The following is a 12,072-nucleotide window of genomic DNA, read 5'->3' on the forward strand; positions in this document are numbered from 1 at the left end:
CTCTTCCTCTCTTCTCTTCTTTCCCCACATTGTTGATTTTTTTTTTAAATCTCTCCCTCTTCTTGTCTTATCTCTGTTCTCAATTGTCCAGGATCCAAGTTGCCACCAGTAGCCCACGGGGCAGGTTATCCACGTACTTCTAGGAACTCAAGAACGACTTATGGTGAGATGATTTCTAGAATGGTGGTGTAGGGGCTCCATGGACCCTCTCCCCAACAAGAAAACATAACTGGTGAAAATTATATATATTTAAAAAAAAATTCAGTCTCTAGAAATTGTGTTCAGGACATACAGCAGAGGAAGAAATATTCATTCAAGAAGATTTACTGGATTTGGTAAGAGCAGTAAGAGTCCGTGGCATTTATGCCACAATTCGCTCCTCCCTTCCCTCTCTTCTAGCTCACGGTGATGGACATGCCCTCCAGGCAAATGCAGCCAAGAGCCCAGGCTCCATCTTTACACAGCTGTCAGTTGGAGGCTATGGTGTCTCCTGGGATAGGGTGGGGGGGTGTCTACCAGCACTTCTAATCCTATGCTGCAGTCCCATGTCTGTGTTTCAGAGTCTCTATTCCAGGCAAGAGTGACTGAGAGGTATGGGGCTCTCTTTGTCTACCCAGCCCCAACTTGTAGGCAGAAAATCTACCCCAGGCAAGCCACAAAGACTGGGGGGTGCTGCCCCAACCCAGGGTGACACTAGCAAAGCTCATGGAGCAGGTGTGTGACTCTGAGAGAGGTAGGCCACTATACCCCTCCCCAGCTGTGGAGCAGTGGTAGAGATTTGTTGCTCAAGAAGAAAGGTAGGCCATAAGAATAAAGAGCTCTGAAGCTCTCCCCAGGAGAACTGACTTTATTTGTACCATAGTGTGAGGAAGTTCAAGCCCAGCAGCACTTTTAGAAACAATGGAGATTTTGGTGATAAGCAATTAAGAGGAGATGGGTAGCTCCATTAGAGCAATAAGCTAAACCTTAGACTATCTAGAAGTTTACCAGAGAGAACTATGGAAAGAGATAGCTAAGAAGAACCCTCCTGAGGTTGACACAAACCTCAAAGACTGGCCTCAAAGATTACCCCTGCACAGGGACCCAAATTTAATTGCAGCAGACTGTGGAGCAATTTATGCCCCAGGGCATTGTCAAAAATAATAGAGCAATCAGCTAGCAATTAGTGGAGGTTAATAACTGGACATGATACCGGTGGAGACAGTCAACTTAACAGAGAAATCAGGGAAAGAGACAAGGAGAACATTAATAAAATCACTGCCAACCCTCAGTGATGGTGTGCATCCCCAAGTCTGCACCCTCTGAGCAGTAACATCTGAGGCTGTATTCTTAGGGGAAGTAGACCATTAAAATAATCCAGCCAGCTCATCAAACAAACAGGCAAACAGCAGCAACAAGTGCCAGAGAGAGGAGATCAGCATACATAGTTGCTAAAATATATTATCTAACATGTCTAGATTTCTACAAAAAATTATGAGACATGCAAAGAAATAGAAGAAGGTGACCCATATTGGAAAAAAGCAGGCCATAGAAACTGCCCGTGAAGGGCCCAGATGTCAGACATAGCAGATGAAGACTTCAAAGCAACTATTATAAGTATGTCCAAAGAACTATAGGACACTATGCTTAAAAAAGTAAAGGAAGGAAGATATAATGACAATGTCTCAGAAAGTAGAGAATAACAATAAAGAGAAATGATTAAAAAGAACCTAATGGAAATTATGAAGGTGAAAAGTACAATAACAAATGAAAATTTTACTAGAGGTGCTTAACAGTAGATTTGAGTTGGCAGAAGGAAGAATCAGTGAACTTAAAGATAGATCAATAGAGATTATGCAATCTGAATAACTGAGAGAAAAAAATGAAGAAAAATAAACAGTCTCAGAGAAATGTGGGACATATATGTGTAATGAGAGTATCAGAAGGAGAGGAGAAAAAGGAGCAGGAAAAATATTTGAAGAAATCATGGCTGAAAACTTCCTAAATTTGATGAAAGCCATTAATCTATACAACTAAGAAGCTCAACAAATTTCAAATATGATAAACAGAAAGAGATCCACACCCAGACACATCATAGTAAAAATCTGAAAGATAAAGAAAATTTTGAAAGCAGCAAGAGAAGTTTACTCATCACATAGAGGGAAACCTTGATAATATTGTCAACTAACTTCTCATAAGAAACAATACGGGCCAGAGGTCAGTGGGATGACATATTCAAAGTGCTAGAAAAACAACAACAAAAACCAAACCTGTCAATGAAGGCTCTTATATCCAGGACAACAATCTTTTGAAAATGAAGGTAAAATAAAACCATTCCCATATAAATAAAATCTGAAAGAATTTGTTGCTAGCAGACCTGCAAGAAATACTAAACGAAGTTCCTCAGAATAAAGACAAATGACTTCAGACAGTAATTTGAACATACATGAAAAGAACAAATAGTAAAGATAATTATGTAATTATAAAAGAAAGTATAAAAACATATTTCTTCTCTTAACTGACTTAAAAAGCAATTGTGTTAAACAATATGTATATAATTGCATTGTCAGGCCTTTAACACAGAGAAATGCTATATATTTGACAAAACAAGTGCAAGGAGATAGGTGAAAGAAAAGCTGTGTTGGAATAAGGAAATGATGCTAGTTGGTAAATTGAATTCACAGGAACAAAGAACCAGAAATGGCAAATAAGAAAGTTAACATAACAAACTCTATGAATAAGTACTTGTTCTCCTTTGTTCTTTGAGCTTCTTTAAAAGACATAAAATTATATAAAGTAAAAACTATAACAATGTACTTTTGGTTTTGTGGCATATCTAGATGTGATGCATATACCAATACTAGCACAACAAGGGGAAGAAGGCATGGGATTATATAGCAGCAACATCGCTATGTCTCACTGTAAATTGGTATAAATCTGAAATAGATTCTGATAAATTAATATTTATATGATAAGCCCTAAAGAAATCACTAAGAAAATAACTTCAAAAAATGGTGAAAAAAGTCATTAAAGGAATTAACACATTTCATTGGAAAATGTTTGCTTGATGCAAAAGAAAGCAGTAAAGGAGGAATAGAAGAACAGAAAAGACATGAGACGTATAGAAAACAAAAAGTAAAATAGCAACCATAAAGTCAACTATAACCATAATAGCATTAAATGTGAATGGATTAAACAATCCAATCAAAAGGCAGAGATTGTCAGACTGGATTAAAAAAGAAGTCATGATCCAACTATATGCTGTCTACAGGAGATGCATGGAAATTCAAAGATACAAATAGGATGACAGTAAAAGGATGGAAAAAGATGTATCATGCAAACATCAACCATGAGAAACCAGGAGTGGCTATTACTAATATCAGACAAAGAAAAGGCAAAAAAATGTTAATAGAGATAAAGAGGAACATTTTATAATCATAAAAGCGTCAGTCTGTCATGATGATATAACCATGAACACATGAACACCTGACAACAGAGCCCACAAATACGTGAAGCGCCATGTTAGAACTGCAGGGAGAGACAGACAATGCAAAAATAATAGTTGGAGGCTTTAGAACTCTGCTTTCAATAAGGATAGAACAGCTAGGTGGAAGACTGACAAGGAAGCAGAAGACTTGAACAATACTGTAAACCAAGTAGACCTAGTGGACATCTAAAGAAACAAGAGCCAAACAGACACTCTTCGCAAGTGCACGTGGAACATTCTCCAGGATAGACCACAGGGCAGGCCATGGAAAAAGCCTTGATAAACTTAAAAGAATTAGACTCACACAAAGTATATTGTCTGATCATTGTAGAATGAAATTGCAAATCAATAACCAAAAATAAAAATTCACAAGTATGTGGAAATTAACCCACTCTTAATGCCCAATGGATCAAAGAAACAACTGAAGGGAAATTTGAAAATACTTTGAGATGAATGAAAACGAAGACACACATATCAAAACTTAGAGCAGAGCTTAGAGGGAAATTTATAGTTTTGAATGCATATAGTAATAAAAAAAGAAGAAATCTTAAGTCGATAATCTAATCTTCCATCTTAAGACATTGAAAAAAACACACTAAACCTAAAGCAAATTGAAGGAAGGAAACAATAAAGATTCGAAGAAATTAATGAAAAATAGAATAGGAAAACAATAGAGAATATAAACAAAAGCAGAAGTTGTTTCTTTGAAATTATCAACAAAATTGACAAGTCTTTAGCCGGACTGACCAAGCCAAGAAAAAGAAACAACTTAAATTACCGAAAGCACTATAGTTCACAAAGGTATGGAGGTCCTGGTCGATGAAGTATCACATACAAACAAAGACACACACACACCCGCACACACACACACACAAGTTGATTAAAAAAGGAAGATACAAAACTCCTATCTTTTTATAAAAGCCACTAGAATAAAAAATCTATGAGCAACAATAAGAGAGTGCAGTTGTAAAACCAAATGACATAAAAATGCATAGTGTTCTTCTACATAGGAAGAAATAAACATGAAGACTTAAAAGAAAATAAAAAGCCTTTTGCAATATCCAAAAAAAATCTCTGCAAGATATGTAAGGATTAATCTAATGAAGAATGCATAAAACGCAAATGGAGAAAAATTCTTTTAAAGGACCTATAAGAAGACTTTGAAAAAAGGACAAAAATACTATGTTTGTGAGTGAGGCATTCATGAAGGTAATCCTCCCCAAGCTAATCTATGAACGTGTTAAGTGGCGCTCTCCCCAGACAGCTCAGGAGGTGGGCTGCAGGCAAGGACTGCCCCTCGCAGACCTGGCCTCATTCCTGGGAGCTCCTCATGGTGTCAGGGAGAAGGACAGTGAAAAGAGAAAAGTGGGGAAAGAGGCAAAGGCAGATATCTTACTGACCTCTCAGTTCATAGGGGTCCCAGAGGAGTGTACTGGGCACAAGAACCAGTGGCAGTGAGTGCCAGAGCGATCACCAGCAGGGAGAGGGGGAGACAACATCAGAATTTGGACCTGCCTCTGTCAGTGACTCATGTCTTGCTGAGTGATGCTGATGTTGCAGGATCGCTGTGTACACAGTGAAGGTACCATCCCCACCGCACCCTTCTCATAGCGTGGTTGTGAGGCTCCAGTGACATAGTGGAAGTATTCCTTGAAAAATGTAAGAACAATTGTGTAGCATTTGAGGTGACATTCTGTCTGTCTCGCTGAGACACCCGAAGTGACACTCAGGTTCTGAACGTCAGAAATGCCCAGGTTTCTCATTTCTTATGTCACTCCTCAGTGCTGCAGTGGAGGGCCTTGGTGGGGCTGGGGTAAAGTTGGTAAAATTGGAATCAGTGTCCAATGTAATAATAATTTCAGTAATTTAGGGACCCATACTTAATCTCCAATTTGGTAACACACCTCTGAGGTACTGTCTCTGATCCTCCCTGAGGACAATAGACATGGCTGCTGGCAGCCTGTTGTCTATTAAGCCCAGTTCCATTAAGGGGGGGAACATGCAGCAAACTTGCATTTGCAGCTGGCTGGGCGCTTAGTCAGAAGAAAGTGAACATGAAAGGACTCATCCCCACCAGGAACTTAGGATCCTAATTTTAAGGAGGGCCTGTGTAAAGCTCTTGATGGGAGGGGCCTCCAGCCAGTAGGGCTGAGATCGGAAAAGCCCTTTCTGGGATATAATCTGAACACTCTTTTGATAGTTTTCAGAAACAAGTAGAACCTCTCCTGGGGTCGGATAAAGTCACCCTGATTAAAGAGTTTCATACTAACCATGTCTTACATCTAGAGGTTGAGACCCTTAGAGAAGAGGGGAAGCCAAGAAGATGTATCTGTCTGATTGCCTTATTTTCATTTGTCAATTAATTAACTAAATATTTATTAAATGGCTACTATTTTTTAAAACTTTAAAGTGACTTAATGTTTGGAATCTTAGCTGCCACATCTTTAAAAAATTAGGGAAAAAATCCTACCTCCCTCACTTGGTCAAGCTCTTTTAGGAGTAGAGGGGGCATGATCTTGCCTAAAGTTATGTCTCAGATGTACCAGTTGGCTCTTGTAGTAATGTCGGTCTTGCCTTCTCTAGAAAGCATTGAAAGTGTTCCCAAGATATTGCTTACGTGTCCCTATCCTTACCGACTGGAATGGCTCCAAATTGTCTGGAGGGAATGAGTGGCTGCCTGCTGCCAGTGAAGTTGGTTTAGTATGCAGTGAGAGGGCTGTGGAAGGACCCCCTGGGCGTGCTGCAGCTGACCTTGGGAAGAGTAGCCTGACTCCTTTGGTGGGATGAAAGGCTTCCTCTGGCATGGAGGTCACCAAAGCCTAGTGCAGGATTCTCAATAGTATACACCCACTTCCTGGTAGAAACCCCAAGTCACTGGAAGGCTAATTAACTTTGCTCACTGTCAACCAGGCCCGTGTCATAAAGATTCGGCAGTTGGTAAGAATCCAAGACAGAGGCTGTTGCTGAGTTCGAGTGGGCTGAGTCTTGAAGGCCACGCACCCAAGAAGATAGACCCCACGGGACAGTGATTGTCCAGCTGTGTTTCTTCTTGTTCATCTCAACCTGGTATGATGCCAGGTGGATGTAAAATGTAGTGCAAAAAAATCTGTGTGGAAGAAATAGCAGGAAGCTGTTTCCTGCCCAGAATCCCAGGATGTGTGTGTCCCACCAAATAGCATTGCTGAGCCTAATCGGCTCAGGCGCTGCTTGTGGACAGGAGGTTTGCCTTTCCTGGAGGAGATGTGAAAAAGGCAAGGGTACCCCGTGTTTCCAACAACCATATCCTACCTGATTCCAGCTCCGTCTTCCGTCCCGGCTTCTCCATTTCATAGTTTGGTCAGTTGGGGAATATGTGACGGGGGAGAAGGAGAACGGATCTGCTGGGGGACACGAGTCCTTTATCCCTGGACAGGGGCAGCTCTCTGTCTTTTACTCTTCTGTTCTGAAAGTACTCTGCCGCTGCCCTTGTTTGGCTCTGGGTTTGGAGTGCCCGGGGCACTGGGCTGGTGGTGCTCCCTTCATGCACACTTCTGAAAGCCGTTTCTCATGCTCACTGAGACAAAGAGAAAGAGGGCTCAGAAGCGAGGTCCGTTTTCACTGTAGCTGCTCTGAGTTGTGCTCATGGTGGTCCCGGTGGCATCAGGGAATGGGGTGGAGTGGCTGGGCTGAGGGGTTGTTGGTGCTGATTCTAAGTGAGTAGAAACTGTCAGGCTCTCCCAAGGCAGTGTGGCTTGTACGCCTATGCATGTACTCATTTCTCTGACTAAAATCCCAATTACTTTCTATACAAACCAATCGTGGTAAAGTTATGTTTGCTGGATGGGGTGATCTCGATAGACAGTGACTCTCATGGCTAACAAGTGCTAGAGCGAGAACAGGAAGGCATAGAGACTGTGTAGGTGCGGGGTAGCGATCTGGTGGGATTGAGTGGGTAGCTAGGCTTGGAAAGAAAGACTTGGAGCGAGATGGCAAGGCCTCTTCTATGATTTGACAGAATCGGGTTTGTCAGGAGCTCTTCTGAGGGCCTCCTTCTCTAGGGAGTAGGCCTATAATTTGGGTATATTGCGGTAAACAGAAGTACCTGAGATGTGGCCCCAGGGTCCAAACAGCAGTTTATATACGGGTGTGGGTCAGTGGAGAAGGTTCTTGTGTTTTTGAGTCAGTTAGAACATTTTGCAGGGAGGATTAGAGTCCCAATGTGGCTGTGATCACTCCCTCTCCCTTTTCTGCTTTTGCCTGAGCACAGAGGAGCAGGACAGCCGGGTGAAGAGGACATGGGGAGAATGGTAGGGTCGTTGCATTCTCTGAATTGGCCTACGAGGAAAACAGTCTGCTCGTGGCTAAGGTTTCTGGAAGAGCCTGTGGACAAGCTGCCACAAGGGTCTTTGATGTCAGCCTGGCTTACAATTTGGGAGCTGTCTTGAAAGGACTGTTTTTAAAATAAAGATTTAGGATAAATTAAAAGAAAGTTCTCCGATGAACCATGGAAGTAAAAACCAGGTTAAACAATGAGTAAAAAAGAGTCTGAATTAGTGAGAGAAGTACCAAGCACATCTTGGAATTTTTTAATTTAAAAATGTGCTTTTTTGGGACTATTTACTTCAGCCTTTCAGGTTCAAAACTTGCTGCTTAAAACGTGGCATTTTATTGTGGAGAGTTTTGCTCACACACAAAGGCAGACAGAGTTTTAGGGAACCTCCATGCACTCATCGCCCAGTCCGCATAGTGATACACCCAATCGCAGCCTGCTCCGTCCACACCCCAGGCACACTCCCTCCTCCCATGTTATTTTGAAGGAAATCTCATAAATCATGTAATTTCCTCTATAAATATTTCAGTGTGTTTCTCTAGAAGAGAAAGCATTGTTCCTTTAATAAACCAGATAAACCTTTTGCTCATCCATCCAGGCCTAGGGGAAGATGAATCGTGTGACAGGTGAGGTCATACTTAAGTGATCTTGACTGCCCTTGGGGGCTCCAGGGCCCACCAGCCTCTTGAGTTCCTGACCTAGCAACTTAAACTTGGAACAGAGTAGAAAATGATGCAATGTGTGATAGCCCCCGAGCTGCGAGGGCCACTCAGTGAGTGCAGGACTGTGATTTAGCGGTCAGCTGTGTTCCCAGCCAGGCTGTGTTAACTGGGTCATTTAGCTCCAAGCAGATGTAAGTTACTAACTGCAGAGGAGGGAAAGAGAAATTAGGAGGTTTGGGATGGTCAAGGGAAAAGAGATGGGTTTTCATTTAAGACATACTTGCATAGCCTGAATAGGGCAGGGCGGGCACAATTAGAAGTGGGATACAATGCAGTCAGCACCAACAGGCAGACGTGCTTCCCTGTTTCAGGAACCACACGCAGATGACAGAGCTTGGCTGGAACTTTGTTCTGAAGCTGAAGGGCATCCTGAGTGTGATGGTTAAGTTTATGTGTCAACTTGACTGGCCTGAGGGATGCCCAGACAGCCGGCAAAACATTATTTCTGGCGTGTGTGAGAGTGTTTCTGGAAGCAATCAGAATTTGATTCAGTAGACAGAGTGAAGAACATCCACCCAAATCAACGAAGGTGGGCATCATCCAATCCATTGGGGGCCTGGATGGAACAGAAAGGCAGAGGAAGGGAGAATTCTCCCTCTCTTCTGGAGCTGAGATGTCCATCTTCTCCTGCCCTCGGATGTGAGGGCTCCTGATTCTCCTGTCTTTGGATTCAGACTAAATTCCAACACCAGCTTTCCTGATTTTCCAGCTTGCAGATGGCAGACAGTGGGACTTATTCACCTCCATAACTGTGTGAGCCAATTCCTATAATAAATCTCCTCTTACATCTTTCTCTCTCTATCCTATTGATTCTTTTTCTCTGGGGAACCCTGACCAATGCACTGAGTCCTGGATCCCTGCCTTCCCTCTCACTCTGTCCCTGGGGTCCAAGGTCAGCAGTAAGGATGGAACAGTCAGGGGTATGCCAATCTTCAGGCTTGTCTTCCTAAGATAGGGTGCACTGCATTAACCAGCGCTTGTTCATGCTCTTTTTCTAAGTGGATACTCATAACAAGCCTGTGCACTAACTGTTTTCATTCTCCATTTCACAGTGACTGTGGGGGTGAGCACGCTAGGAGAGCAGGGATCACACAGTGGGAGATGCAATCTAAGGACAAGCCATTGATGGTGCCCTTTGCAGGTTTAACAATTTCAGAAGTGTGGTTCCCTCTCTGATTCTTGAGTTCCAATTACGAGCTGCTTTCCGATGGGGGCATCAGGCAGTGCTGTTCCAGATTGAACCCCTCTTTGGCTTCTAAGTGGAGCCAGCTCCACCATGAATCCATGCCTGGAAAAAGCACGTGTGTCATGCTGCTAATTATGGGATTCAAGTTCCAACTGAGTAGAAGAGACTGGAGGGCCTCCATAGCTCTGGTTCTCTGTGTGAGCAGGGACCTCAGTCATCACAGCTCTTACCTGGGAAACAGAACCACCACCATTTCCCAGACCTATAGGGAATTTGCCACCAGAAAGTTCTCCAAGCCACACACAGAAGAAAAAGCAGATATGAAAGTCAGAAGGCATGCATTTGAGTCCCAGATCTACCACTGGTTAGCTTTTGGACCTTCAATTTCTCGCCTGTGGAAAGTGGCAATTGTAGTATTCTCAAGGTTTTCACGTAAGTCAAATTAGATCATATCATCTTTAAGATTGTTACATGTTTTATTGTTTCTGTTGTTGTCATTGTAATTTAAAAAATCATTGGGGGGCCGGCCCGTTGGCATAGTGGTTAAGTTCGCACCTTCTGCTTCGGCAGCCTGGGGTTAGCAGGTTCGGATCCCAGGCGTGGACCTAGCACCGCTCATCAAGCCATGCTGTGGTGGCATCCCACTTAAAGTGGAGGAAGACTGGCACAGATGTAAGCTCAGCGACAATCTTCCTCAGGCAAAAAGAAGATGATGGGCAACAGATGTTAGCTCAGGGCCAGTCTTCCTCATGCACACACACACACACACAGTCATTGGAGATATTTATCAAATATGACAGTGGTCTACCTCTCTCAGTAGCATGATGATACTACATTCAGTAGCTAAAAAAGGATTATTCCAATCCTGCTGTTGATTGGCTGGTGTAATTTTAATGAAGACCACCACTCCTGCCTCCCTCCCTCTCTTAAAAAATGCATAAAGAATCTTCGTGATAATTAGTTCTAGGAACACCAATGCTAAATTCATTCTCATTTGGATTTCCTGGCGCCAACCCAATTCATCCTGAGTGGGCTGGCTGCAGTTTTTCTTTCCCTGATTTTCTTTTCCCCGAGGACACAGAATATTCACAAGGCACAACATTTTCCTTTAAAAGGATATCCCCTAAAATCCAAGTGTTATTAATGAATCTTCAGTCCCTCCTGGAAGACACTGACCCAAATAAGCAGACACGGTTTAAAAACCATAGTCATGCAACAGCCTTCGAATTAGTACCTGCTTCCCCGCTCAGCTCTTTCTGTTGTCCTTGGCTTCCAGAATGTATTTAGAATGTCACAGAATAGTGTTTGGTAGTATTTGACACTGTATTGTTTTACATTTTCTTGCCAACTTGATGATGGATTAGAAGGGATTGAAGCTCATTTATGAAATCCTCAACTATTCCATAGTAAATAAAGTTTCTGAAAAGTAGGCTTCATTTATTCATTTATTCAACAACCATTTGTTGAGTGTCTGCAATGTGTGAAGCCCTTTGCCAGGCATTGTAGAGAATACAAGGGTGAGAAATTCAGGCTCCTGGCCTCAAGGAGCTTGTGTCGAGGAAGCAGGGAGGAAAACAAGTAGAGAGAGGAAGCATGTCAGAAGACAGAGGAGGGAGTGGCAGATTTTGCCTGGAAGGATGGAGACAGCTTCCTGGCTCAACTCACTTCTTACTGCTCCACCTTCTGCACTGTCACTGTCTTCATCCCCCTGCCTCTGCCAGCTCCTACAGACCTTACTTCTGAGTCTGCTGGCCTAGTCACATCTCATCTGAAGGTGGGCATGGCCACTCCCCATCTTTGGATGTCACACCTCACACTCGCGCTTTCCCTAGTGCAGGGATTGTGTCTTATGTCCTTTGGGTGTCTGTCTGAGGGATTCCAGAGTATTTCCAGAGAAAGAAGGCAGAGGGTTACTGAATCTACCCCATCTCATCTACCCCTTCTCCCTCTCTCTTCTTTCCAGCTGGCAAGTTTGCATGAGCCAGATGCTCAGAGTCCCATTGGTGCTGGAACTTGACTGAAGAAATGTAAGGATGTGGACACAATGGGCTGGTATACTCAGGTCCTCACTGACCACCTAATATGGGCTTCTCTCTGTGGTTAGCCAAACTGAGCCACCCTGGAGGTAGGGCAGAGGAGGTTCCCTAGGGCTGGTAGTGGTCCTGGGGAAGCAGAAATTAGCAGAGCAAACTGTGATGTGCTCGGCACTACACTGGGCCTTGCTGGAATCTGCAGGTGGGGCTGGGGATGGTTGTGGCCTTCCAGGAACCATAGCTATACAGGTTTAATGTGTGGGGTATATAGTTAAGCAGGACAAGTTAGAAATTCCCCAGGCCATGTGTACTCAGAGCCTAAAGAGGTTCAGAGGTTGTGCTCAGAGAAGCAGAGG

General features: G+C 43.1%; 1 long non-coding RNA gene across 1 annotated transcript in view; it reads left to right on the forward strand.

The window, feature by feature from the left end:
* LOC138917895 (uncharacterized) overlaps positions 1 to 12,072 on the forward strand; it is a 78,971-nt gene that overhangs the window by 29,986 nt on the left and 36,913 nt on the right. Inside the window, exon 4 of the long non-coding RNA XR_011426552.1 lies at positions 11,647 to 11,710. This is a non-coding gene — a long non-coding RNA (uncharacterized lncRNA). The remainder of the gene's footprint in view (positions 1 to 11,646; positions 11,711 to 12,072) is intronic.

This window comes from Equus caballus, chromosome 15 (genome assembly GCF_041296265.1).
Source record: "Equus caballus isolate H_3958 breed thoroughbred chromosome 15, TB-T2T, whole genome shotgun sequence".
NCBI classification, from domain to species: Eukaryota; Metazoa; Chordata; class Mammalia; order Perissodactyla; family Equidae; genus Equus; species Equus caballus.